The 13,099-nt window shown below is 33.6% G+C and overlaps 1 pseudogene across 1 annotated transcript; it reads left to right on the top strand.

Annotated features, from left to right (window-relative positions):
- Positions 1 to 6,958: 6,958 nt before the first annotated feature.
- On the top strand, positions 6,959 to 9,442 carry LOC132177942 (L-type lectin-domain containing receptor kinase IX.1 pseudogene; annotated as a pseudogene). Its single transcript, XR_015911890.1, has 2 exons — positions 6,959 to 8,494; positions 8,978 to 9,442. The product of XR_015911890.1 is annotated as an L-type lectin-domain containing receptor kinase IX.1 pseudogene (transcript).
- The last annotated feature ends 3,657 nt before the right edge of the window (positions 9,443 to 13,099 follow it).

Below are 13,099 nucleotides of genomic sequence, written 5' to 3'. Positions count from 1 at the left end.
AATTTAATGGTTTAATTGCTCTATTGTTTTACTTCTAATCAATTGGATTGAATAATTCTTGGATATCTTTCTTGATTCAAGGATACACTTGATGATTTAAGATTATTCAATACAATTGATTGCTTGATTTTCTTTGTTAAAAATTGGATTTTCCCTGTGATTTATTCTCTAGATACAATTGATATTTTGATAAAGATTGGATATTTTCTTGTGATTTACGGATACAGTTAATGATTTGATTGAATATTGGATTTCTTTTGGGATTTGGGTTTTGAATGGATACATAGGATCTTTTCATTAATTCTTTGAAGCAATAGTAAAACATCTTAAGATTTATATGTAAGAACTTTGGGGAATATTATAGATCATGAAATTATGTTGTTATGAATTTGTGAGTGTGGATTCCGAAACCTTAGTGCTTCGTCATATGATTTCAATCACTTTAAAGTGCTTATGCTTTTGCCTTTTCATTCAATCAAAAAATTTTCTCAAAAATTTGGAACTAGATTAGGGTTTAATTAATTTATATTTAAAATTGCTTTCAAGAATACAATTCCCTGTGGGTTCGACCTCGCACTTGCAATCCATTAACTACAATTGATTCGTGCACTTGCGAGTTAAATAAATTTGCACAACAAAGCCAACTTGACCGTTATTCGTGAGCCTCAAATCCATCAACTAAATCCATATTCAGTGGAGGAGAAAAGGGAATCTGTGGATGAAGAGTTTTAAGAATCCAAGTTCATTGATGAAGAATTCAGAAATGAAAATGCTTAAGATCCTTTCGCAAGGATTCGGGGATTGGGATTCCCCACGAACCTATGATGAGGAGCCTGAAAAATATGACTCATGGGAAGAGGAAAGACCCACGGAGGAGCACGAAGAAGATGGGTTTTTTCCCATGTTTGGCGGTCTCTATCTTGAAGAAGACGACTCATTGGAAGAGGAAGAACCCATAGATGACATTGGCGATTATGAAGAAGTTGAAGAAGACCTTCTAGGTGAATCATCTAATTTTAGTAATGAAGAATTAGATTATGTTGATTTCCTTGGTGTAGACAATATCTTATCCGATTATCATAACAATGAATGTGATGAGTTTTATACGAATGAGGACAATTATATGTTCATGAAGGAAACAACAGCTGACCAATTCTTGAGTATTTTCATGGCACGTGGAAGGGAGAAGGAACGAGAGAAGTACGGCAAATCCGAAGAATTGTCAAGTGGTGTGTGGGGCCTTCGCAACAACCATCAAGATATTTCGGTGATGAAGAGCATCACGCTTATTGTGGGGTGTTGCCTTGTCTTGATCTTGAGGAACGGAGAATGGAATGAGTTGACAAGGCACCCAAAGGACTGTGGAAAAGACAATCCGAATTTGAGGGCAAATTCTCTCCAACCTCGGGAGGATGATGTAGATTGGAATTCAAGGCTTATCTTATCTTTCAATCATTTATTAGGTTTCTTTGTTAGTCTTTTATTCTATCTTATCTTTCAGTCTTTATTTTAATTAGGTTTCTTTGTTAGTCTTTTATTTGGTTTAGTTGTCTTTCGTAGACTTCTAAACTGACTTTATTTCATTGTTATCTTAGGACAAGGAGTCTTGGGACTATTAATAGATGCTTAGAGCCTTGAGAATGTAGATTTGGATTATTATTGAGTTTGTTTAATAAGAATTACTCAGAGTTAAGTTTCTTCTTTGTTTTCCTTCAAAACCTAGATAACATCTAGTTTTTATGAAGAAGATTTTTTAGATCTTTTGATAGTCTTGAGATCTAGAAGTATTTATCCGCTGCTTAATGTTATTATTCGCTGCATCGCACTAAGTCATGCTGCATTAGTTACACACAAAGTAAAATTTTGGGGATGTAAGAGATTAAATTAATTTACTATAGTAGTACGACGTGACAAAGTTACGGATTTTGTTAAGTTAACGGAAATGATTTTATGGAGTAGATTGTTCTTTTAGCCTACCTTGAGGACCTATAAAAATTATTTTTTATACCACAAGGAGAGTAATTTGTAATTTATGCCAACTATAAGGACTTATAAAATATTTGTTATACCATAGGGACTAATTTTGCATTTATCCCTTTATTAAAAATAGCAGACATAGGTAGAGGAAATTAGAGGAAATTAAGTAGATAAGCAGCAAAATGAACTCAATGGATAAATTTATAGGAACTTTAATTTTGATTTAAGGTGTCATTAGTACTGTAGAAAGTTTTGCATCTTAAGAAGAACAAGCCTATACAATTGGTATGATCCTAGTTTTCTCATTAGTGTAACGCATGTGTTGACAAAACAAACATCCAAGGCACTTCAGCACACTAGCTCCCTTGGAAAGAGGCTAGGAGACACGTCAATAGGTGCTCCAAAAACGTGTTCCTTTTTGCCTGTCTCAAGTTAATTATGCCATTATTAATTAATGTAAGAAATCTTCCATTATATTAATTTATATGCCTTGAATACGGAGTCAAATATGTCCTACCCTTTTTGTTTTTTTGCCATTCTCGAATGAAAGAGATGTGTGCCTTGATCCATGAACCAGCAAATACAACATGCCCTTGATTATCCAATTTTATAGAGTATTTACTCCTAATCTCTAAAGTCTTCCATTAATTTAACAAAAGCTTGAACGAATAGTCACGACAGAAAAAATAAAATACATGAAACAGCAAATCCGCAAAATGCCTAGCTTGAATAGTTTGTGGATTTGGACTTTGTTTGGCAAAAGTTGAAGTAGACTAATATGAAATAAAAAATAAAAATTTTTTTTTTAAAAAAAAGGTAAAAATGTTTGGTATAAAAAAAAAAATTAAAAAGTGGTACGAAAAAGTAAAAAAATTTGGTTTTGTAATATTATTTTTTAAATAGTAATAAAAAAATAAAAAATAAAAAAGTTAAAATATTTTAAGGTTAATTTTCATTTTTTTTTTATTTTTTTGTAAATTGAATAAATAATAAAAAATAAAAAAGTTCAAATATTTTAAGGTTAATTTTTTTTTTTTTTTTTGTAAATTGATAAATAATAACAAAGGAAAAGAAAGGCTTTGCGGATCAAAGGCTGAAGAGTCATTCTAGCACAATTTTCATTGAATGTGTTGAAAAGTCCAAAAGGTTAGATCTGATTTTGATTGTCATTTTCAAGATGCACGTTATACTCTCGGACTCTTCGACAATGATAGACAGCGCCGGCCATGATTCTATTTCAGAAGCATCATGTGAAGGTGTGAGACTTTTAGGAGTGGAGGATGAGACTTTTCCACGATGAATAATGCAAGGGACTTTGATATTGACTTACTCTTATTAAGACATATCTAAAGCGACGGCGGCTATACAAAGAAGTTAACAATAGCTATACATCTGGATATAGCACGACGTCGTCCTTTAGAAATAGTAAGTCGGCAGTTAATCCACTTTGACAAAACTGAGTTATGAAGTGGACTTGTGATTAATGGAGCATCAAGAGACCACCATTAGATGATCATATAGTTAAAATTAGAGTAACGCTATAAGTTTTTTTGTGTGTCATTTTTATGTCTCTCTAGGAATGATATGACTCTTAAAATTACCATTAGGCTTGTAATTAATCATTATTGGATTTTAATCAAATGGTGATTTTAAAAGTCACCTCATTTTTGAAGTGACACAAGAGTGACTTCTAGAATTACTCTTAAAATCATGCTTCGTGGATCAAATTTCTTATTTTACTCTCAATTTTATTTAAATATTACTTTAGGGTCTTTTTTTTTTATTATTGATTTTTTAAAGAAGAAGAGAGAAAAGGAAAGAATCAATATTTTATGATAAATGTTAGGGATACCAAATCTTTTACCAAGAGAGCTTTACCAAATTGATTGATGTGTAACTCATTCATTAGTATCCGTTCCATTTTTCTTAATTAATTATTTTGTTTCACTCCAATAGTTGAGTTGTACATCAGTTTGATAAGACTATCTCGATAAAAAATTTGATACCCTTAACATTTCTCATATTTTATTAATGTAATATGCTATAGTAAATAGCCAAAAGTCGCTATTTAATTACTGTAGCACAAAATATATTTTAGTTAATCTGCTGCACGAAAACAATGGTTCATATATATTAACTACATATAATTAATATTACGAGCCATTTGACTAATTTTCTTAATGCATCGGCAGTGGTAATCAAATATCGACCGGCCTATACAATAACATAAAAGCAAACACTCAAACCAATTGAGTTTTCTTCTCATTATTGTATATCCATTTTTTTTTTTTTTTTTTTTTTAAGAATTAAAAGTGAAAAAGACCTTTTGTCGATCCCTCTCTCGTTTTCGAATTAGGATCCTCTGAATTTTATTTAAACTGGAGAATATCCAGTTAGTTATAGTGGAAGGGTATTTTTGTCTCCTCAAACAATGAAAAGACAAAAATACACCTCTACTATAACTAACCCGATGTTATCCAATTTATTTGAACTGCAAAAGATCCTGTTCCCTCATTTCCATACGTGTTATAATAAATAAATAAATAAAATAGAAGAAAACAAAACAGCTGTACGTCCCTCTCCATGAAGAGTAGGCGTACAAGGGTTCAACTTTCTTCTATTATAATATTAATAACTAGCGTAGAACCCGCCGTTTGTGGCGTTTGTTTTCAAATAGCTTAAAATTAGGTGCTTGTGGAATTCAACGTAGAGGCAATTAGGATGTGTAGAAGACTTGAAGCGTTGATTATTTGCATTGAGATAAACTTCCAAACTTTCTTGGATTTAAACCAAATGTTAAATCTCCTTTATTTTTCAACGTCTAACTTTCTTGGATTTATTCTTGGTGAGTCTAGAAAGCGGATATGTTTGAAAATTCCTCACTGCTTTCATTATCACAACCTCATAATATATATATATATAATATAATATAATCAATCTTAGAATTGACTTAACTTGGTCGGATACAATTTTATCAAGAAAGCTGAAACTCAACCATCACATATCAAGAGGACGAGGACTCGTACACTTGTCTTAACTTCTGTTCATGATGCTCACAGGAAGTATTAACACACGTGTATATAGATAATTAACTTTTTTTCATTTGTAAGTTAGTTAGTTCAAGTTGTCAAGACAGTTGTATACACCTTTAGCGTGAAACACATTAGCGGCGACAATATGTCACTGCCAAGAGTAATATTATAAGTCTTCTTAAGGTCATCCCAAATGTGATGTGGATTTTAAAATCACCGTTGAATTTGAGATGTAATTTATTGACTTTTGATCTATTTATGATTTTAAAAGCTACATCACATTTTAGATGAATTTAGGAGGACTCTAAGAAGACTTATAGCATTACTCCACCGCCAATGAACCAAATGCTTGTAGTGGTAATAAGTTAGTTTAAACAGTTGAGTTGTTAATCATTCTTGTTAGCATACTGTTAACTAGAAGTTCAATATGTTTAGCATATAATGTACATTTTCACTCTTATTGTGATTACGAGATTGATTAATGAGAGAAGATCTTCTTTGATTAATCAATCTCGTAATACATGTTATTAATGACAATGTTATACTTATTTACATAATGTAAAGTTTCAATTACAAGCTTTGGTAAATCATGGTCCTGATATGAGGATATCGATGTAGCTTGTAGAAGACAAAAGCTAGAACTTTTATACATGATATTTATGTTGTGAGTCTTGCATTTTTGTAGTAACATGACTTCGAAATTTAGATAATTCTACTTATGATTTGCATTAAAAGCTAAAGCGTTAAATGTTGCACATTATTTTGTTTAATTATTTTATTAGTAATGAACTGTTATATCAATTAGTAGATAACTTTGTAATACTATAATGTTTAGAAGAATACTTCAAAATTATTAAATCTATGTGATGCCATCTATATATTATCAAATGCACAACTGTTGGTGTTTGATTTGTCAATCTAAGTTAATTACTCATTCCCATTGATGCCCGTGATGGCACCTTTTTTTTTTTTTTTTTAAGAAGAGATGCTTATTCCATGATGGGCACTTAATTGGTTGCAACCTAGCTAATTCCATTAGTCCATTGCTATAAAATAAAGCATGTAGTAATATATATCTTGTAATCTACAGGTTGTATAGTATCTACCCCATTTCTTTGATATTGAGAAGTGGAGGAGAGGTGGGGGAGAACTCACAAAATGGGGACCATTCCTTTACATTTATCTTATATGAAAAGTGGCATTCAAGGTGTCATTTCTATTATTATTATTATTTTTTTTTTTTTAAAAAAAAAAAAGTTGGTGGGATTTTGTACAAAAAAGAGTGAAATTAAAACTAACTTAAATATGAGATACCACAAAAAAAAAAAAAAAACACCCAAGTTTAGTGACTTACTTATTTGGGGTGTTTTTGCCAAAAAAACGCCCCAATTGATTTATACCATGCTTGAATCTGGGCACTCAGAGCACGACTTAAATGATAGTGACTGAACTTCAATTTAGATACGCTTGTACAGTCAAAAGTTCCTCCAAAATGGGACATTTTAAGTGAAGCGTTTCTAAATTGAGAATTCAGTGCCAAGTTTCTAAATTGGGTGGGCTCAAAATTATAATTACAAAATTCCTTATACTCCTGTCAAAAAAGTAAATTACGTACACCCGGTAATAAAACCAATTAACTCATGGGCACACTCCGTTTGAAGATTTCAAATTTTTCAAAGGAGTGGACAAGTCAAGAGGTGGTCCAGAAACGTGTTCCTTTTTTCCAGTGTCAATGTTAGGCCATCATCATTTAATATAATAATATCCAAACGAAGCAAGATTGAGCATGCCTTTGAAAAGTTCATATATGTTAGCATGCCTTTGAAAAGTAACTAGACGAACTTTCCTGGCAAGCACCAATAATTAGTACTCTTCTTGATCACATTAACATTTTAAGTATCCCTTTAAATTACCTCCAAAGTTGCAATTGCATACATTCCCCGCCCAATATGGATTATCCCAGCATCCTTCTCTCCCAGCTGGTTCTTTTCTGTATACTTTTCCATCTTCCTTTGCGTCATGCTCTATCATTCAATTTCCCTAATTTTGCCGATAGCAGGCTGATATTAAATGGCACTGCTGCCATCCAAAATGGAACTCTTTCCCTCACCAGTAACCCCAATAACAATACAGCAGCCGGCCGAGCTGTATATTCTGAACAGCTGCATATTTATGATCCCATTACAGGTAATTCCACCGACTTCACTACTAATTTTTCATTCAAAATATCAACTGTTACTTCACCAGGGCAAGATGGGCTCGCCTTCTTCCTTGCACCCAACGGTTCTTTCCTCCCGGAATATGCTGCAGGAGGATGCCTTGCACTCTTTAGCCAATGTGACAATTTCACTATACCAAGAAAAGATATGGTTGCTGTCGAGTTTGACACCTATGCAAATACATGGGATGAAACCGACAAGGAACATGTTGGTATCAACATAAATTCCATCAAATCCGACATGAAACAGGATTTGAGCCGAAGTATGAAAAATGGAGTAATTGTGGATGCAATAATCCGCTACGACTCAAAAGCCAATGATTTAAGCGTATCCTGGTCTTTCCCTGGCGACCCTTTTGTTAGCCTTTCACATCGAGTTAACCTGACATCACTTTTGCCTGAGTGGGTATCAATTGGCTTTGCGGCTGGATCCGCCTATTTCTTTGAGACTCATGAAATCCTTTCATGGGAATTTACAACGGAATTATCGCCCGCCGTTCCCGGCAGTACTAGTACTACTTTTAGTGCAGGATTAATTGTTGGTTGCGTAGTTGGTGGGTTATTTTTAGTTTGTGGAATTGTTTTAGTGTTGGTGTTCTGTTGGAGAAAAAGGAGTAGAGGAAAGGGAAAAGAGGGTGAAAAGAATGGTGATTTCATGGAACAAGAAATTGAAAATACAGGACCTAAGAGGTTCTCTTATAATGATCTTGTTCGTGCCACAAACAACTTTGCAGAACAAGGCAAGCTTGGTGAAGGAGGTTTTGGAGGGGTTTACAAAGGTTTCTTGAGTGAGTTGCAGCAGTTTGTGGCAGTTAAAAAGGTTTCTAGACCGTCCGATCAGGGAAAGAAGGCGTACACAACAGAGATAAAAATCATTAGCATATTGAGACATAAAAACATGGTACAACTCATTGGTTGGTGCCATGAAAATAGTGCTCTTCTTCTTGTCTATGAGTTCATGCCTAATGGTAGCCTTGATTTTCACCTTTTTGGAGGTAGAACGCAGCTTAAGTGGGAAGTTAGGCATAAGATAGTCCTTGGTCTTGCGTCTGCATTGCTTTATCTGCATGAAGAATCAGGACAATATGTGGTGCATAGGGATATCAAATCCAGCAACATAATGTTGGATTCAGATTTCAATGCGAAACTTGGGGACTTTGGTCTAGCGAGGCTCATGGATGAAGAGGCAGGCGTGAAGACGACAGGGCTAGCCGGAACTTGGGGTTATATTGCACCAGAATATGCAAGCACGGGCAAGGCCACTAAGGTACTGTTAGATCACTACTTATCTTAAAAATTTAAACTTATAGGAAGTGATCATGATTACTATTTAGTAGACTCTTGTACAATTGTACGTCAACTTAAGGGTGTAACAATAAATAATAGCCGTGATCCAAAGATTAATTTTTACTTTCACGTCACCTAGTTTTATAGAAGTCAACTAAATAGCATTACTTTTAGAGAACTGCTACATAATAGACAAGTATCCACCTTCTATGATCAAACTTGATGTGGCATGGTTCTCCCATAACATTTGATTACAGAAATAGGTTTTTTTGGTTGATAGCGAAACCGAGCCACATAAACTTTTATTAAAACTCTTCTCTTTATAAGCAAAGCTTGATGAATGGCCAAAACAGAGTTCAAACTTAAACTCTTTGCAATCATATAATATTAAATTACAACTTATCTCAAAAGCTTAAACAAATAGAAATATATAAATTTAATAATTTAATTTATTTTGCAACAGGGATCAGATGTCTTTAGCTTTGGTATAGTGGCATTGGAAATAGCATGTGGAAAAAGATCAACAGAAGCCGAGTACGAGGGTCCTCACGTCCCAATTGCTGGATGGGTTTGGGATTCGTATGGAAATGAAAGGCTTCATGAAGTAGTTGACAAGACATTGTTGGAGTTTGACATGAAAGAGATGGAGTGTTTGTTGATTGTTGGACTCTGGTGCGCCCACCCGGATCCGAGTTTGAGACCATCCATAAGGCAAGCCTTGCAGGTTCTCAATTTTGATGCACCATTGCCAAATCTTCCCAAGAAGATGCCTGTGGCCAACTTTAACGTACCTGCAGCTGCGGCAGCGAGCCATTCAGGAAGCACGGATTCGGCACCCATGATGTCTTTGTCATCCATTAACATGGGACGTTGAACTCATTTTATCAAGGATCGATGTATTTGTTTCATAGTTGTGTGTGAAAATCGTGCTGTGATATCGATATTTAGATTATATAGATGTTTCCCTGTAATAATGTCAAGTCAATTATGAAACCATTAGCTTTTGATATTTAACTCAATTCCTACTTGCATCGTCTTTGAAAAAATAAGAGTATAAAAATTTAAGCCGATAAAAAATATAAATTTAATTATTTAATGAATGTTCAAAATCCATTTTTATGGGATTTCTTCTTCAAGAACTGCCAAGAAGAAGGAGCGCGGGCTTATCATATGCATGTGCGGCGTGCCCACCGCCCACGTTCGGATTGTCACTTTAGGACCATTCCTGTGGATGGGCTGCTGTCCTTACAATTAATTGTTGACCATGTTATATTCTGATAATTATTGTTTAAATTGATTGTTCAGAAAATTACAAAACAAGTTTCAAACTAAAAAATCTTATATTTGTTGTTCTATAAGAAAAAATAGTATATACTATATAAATATAATAAATAAATATAAAAAAGACAAAACTTTACTAAAAAGACCGTTGAAACTTTATATCTTGTATTTATTCTTTTTTTTTTTTTTGTCAAACAAAAAAGAATATCATTTTGCAAAATCAAGTATTAAGTATACAAAATAATAATTATTTTACATAACATAATGGCAAAATAATAATCATTACTCTTTTTTTTTTTTTTAAGTATAATTATTAAGAGTAATGTAAGAGACAATCTTTTTTATCCTCTTTTTATCATTCTAAAACTAATATGGCTTTTAAAATTACTATTAGATGTTAGAGGAATCATACTTAAATTTTGATCCAATGGTAATTTTAAAAGCCACATCAGCTTTATGAGGATAAAAAGATGGTCTCTAGCATTACTCGTTATTCAATTAGAAAAAAAAAAAATTATGGACCATGTTGGTCTCAAATTGTTAATTGAATGGCTCGGTCGTAAATCATTTTCTGAGCCGCTTTCCCTTAGGGCCCGTTTGGTTTATGGAATTAATTCCTGGAATGGAATGGCTATTCCTATGGAATAGTCATTCCTTTGTTTTGTAAGGTCTATTCCTAGGAATAATTATTCCAGTGGGAATCAATAATCCCTTACATAAACGAATAACTATTCCTCTAAAAAATGAGAGGAATAGAATTTACATAAACACCCTTTTTTTCTTTTTTTTTTTAAAAAAAAAAGAAAAAAGAAAAAATGAAAGTAAAATATGGAAATTAAAGGGGGTGACCGGCCACCCCACAAAAGAGGCGGGGGTGGTTGCACAACACCCGGACGCCTCGCGGGACCACCCCCGGGGAGTCCGGGGGTGGTGCGACCACCCCCGTGGCATCTCGGGGTAGCTAAGGCCACCTCTGATGCTCATCCGAGGTGGTCATAGCCACCCCAAATCTACTTTAGGGGTGGCTACGACACCCCTAGAGCTCCTTTGGGGTGGTCGCAGTCACCCTAGAGAGCTTTGGGGTGGTTGTGGCCACCATTGTTGATTTTTGGGGCCACCCCCAATGTCAAGGGGGGTGGTGCGACCACCCCTGGAACACCTCGGGGGTCCATCACAAGGCGCTTCGGGGGTGGGCGCACCACCCCCGGTCGGTTCTGTGGGTGGCCGACCACCCCCAATGGGTGGTAAGCCATCCACTATTTTTTAGGTTTTTTTATTTTTTATTTTATAATATGAATTGAAAAAATAAAATAAAACAATGTGGGGGGTTTTAGTAATTTTGATTCAACATGTGTGTTGTTACCAAACTAAAGAATTAGAATAATTGTTCCATTTCAACCTCTTTTATTCCCACTAATATCTATTCATTTTTCTAATGAAATATCCATTCCACAAACCAAACGGGGCCTCTAATATTTGTGTCATCATCTTTTTTCAATTGCGGATTCATCTATTTATTATGGAGATATGGTTAAAAAAATGGTTGAAAAATAAAAATTCTTTTATTTCTCTTAATACTTAGAAGAAAATTATGGTGTCTTTGAGGGTGAGTTACCAAAAAAATTTGGTGTTTTTTATTTGAAAAATGATAGAATTTGTTTTTACTATCTTTATATAGTGAATAAATGAATTTATTATTGAATTTGTATATAATCTATGTGAGTCAACAAATATAATGGTTGATATATTAAATTTAAATAAATAAATGAGTACAAATTTATTAAAATATGATCATGTAATACACCTTTTTCGATTTTATTATATTAGATGTCAGTCTCATTAATTGAAAGGCACAAAAAAACTTGTTTTTGTCCCGAATGCATATCAAAGTTGGATTTGGCTTACATGCTGTTATTAAAATAACAGCCGGATTTATCAAAGTTATTCTCCAAAATCAATTGACTAATAAAAGGACATCCATCCTAGGTAAAAGCTGTCGCTGTCTATCTCCCCAAAAAAAAAAAAAAAAAACTCAAAAAACCAGCTGTCCCTGTCCATGAAGAGTAGGCATAAGGATTCAACTTCAATTGTTTGTGATGCCTCTGACTAGCTCTGAGATCCTATAAAAAAGAGTCATTTCCTCCCAAATTTCTATTTTTATATATCTACCAAATTCAGTAAAATCAGAGGGAGGGAGGGAGCCAAAATTGAAGGGATCAAATTCAAGGGCTTTGATTTATGTCGGGAGCATAGATTTGGGTACGTCTCTTCTCCTCGCAATAGTTTTCTGGCTCTATGTGTGTTTTTCCCAGAAGTTCTATGTTTGTTTCTGCTAATTTTTTTTTTTTTTTTTTTGCCTTCACTTTGACTCATTTCTTTTATTCTTATTCTCATCCTTGTTCCTCATCTGAATTCATATTCTTCCGTCGTATGTCAAACAAGATGTTTGTATCACTTTGTCTGAATAGAATCTGTCATATCCACTTTTGTGGGAAATGTTTTGGTGCTCTTATATATGTTGTTTTTCATAATAGTTTTTTTTTTTTTTTTTTTTTGCTCTTATTTCAATTCCTTTATTCCATGTTAAAGGTTTATCTAGCTTTCTTTTTAGTCCCCTGCTTCACCGATATGGGGGCCGGGCTTTGTCTTATTTTCTGTTAAATTTGTGTAGAATTTAATGTTTCATCATATAAGTGTAGAAAAAATGTCATAGTTCTCTTAGGTATACTGCATTTATTCCAAAAGAGGTCAAACCAATCAAACCAATACCTATATATATTCATGACAAAATTTGGTACCGACTTTAATTTACAATCCCAATTGTTTGACAAGTTTAGATGGGACCTGGGTTTCCAGAGACAACATATTTCCTCATTTTTTTAATAGAATTTGATCTAATTATATCTCCGTAGAGTTTTAACAAGTCTAATTTGCGTTTAGGCATTGAAAAATTCATTTCGTAATGTCTTCTTAACTATAAGAGGTCTATGTAATGGTAGAATTGGTTCTCTGTATCTTATTGATTTGCAGGATATACCTTGCTTTATACACAATTCAGATTACAAGTTTGATTCTAACTCAGTCAGGATTACATAACTAGGATTATTTATACACAAGTCAGTCTCAAATTGACTAACAGTAGATGTTTTTATTTTATTCTAGGTTGCTTTTGTTCATTATTAGTGTAAATCAGAGCAAACAAGCTTGTTGATTTATTTGGATGTGTTGTCAATTACGTACATTTGTAGTTGTTGCTGTTTGATACTTGAAAATGAAGCTCAGGTTGAATTATTTTGGAATTTGA

The sequence above is a fragment of the Corylus avellana genome, chromosome 4, assembly GCF_965113065.1.
Source record: "Corylus avellana chromosome 4, dhCorAvel1.hap1.2, whole genome shotgun sequence".
NCBI classification, from domain to species: Eukaryota; Viridiplantae; Streptophyta; class Magnoliopsida; order Fagales; family Betulaceae; genus Corylus; species Corylus avellana.
The sequence above is the reverse complement of the archived record's forward strand: the minus strand, read 5'-3'. Positions and strand labels throughout refer to the sequence as shown.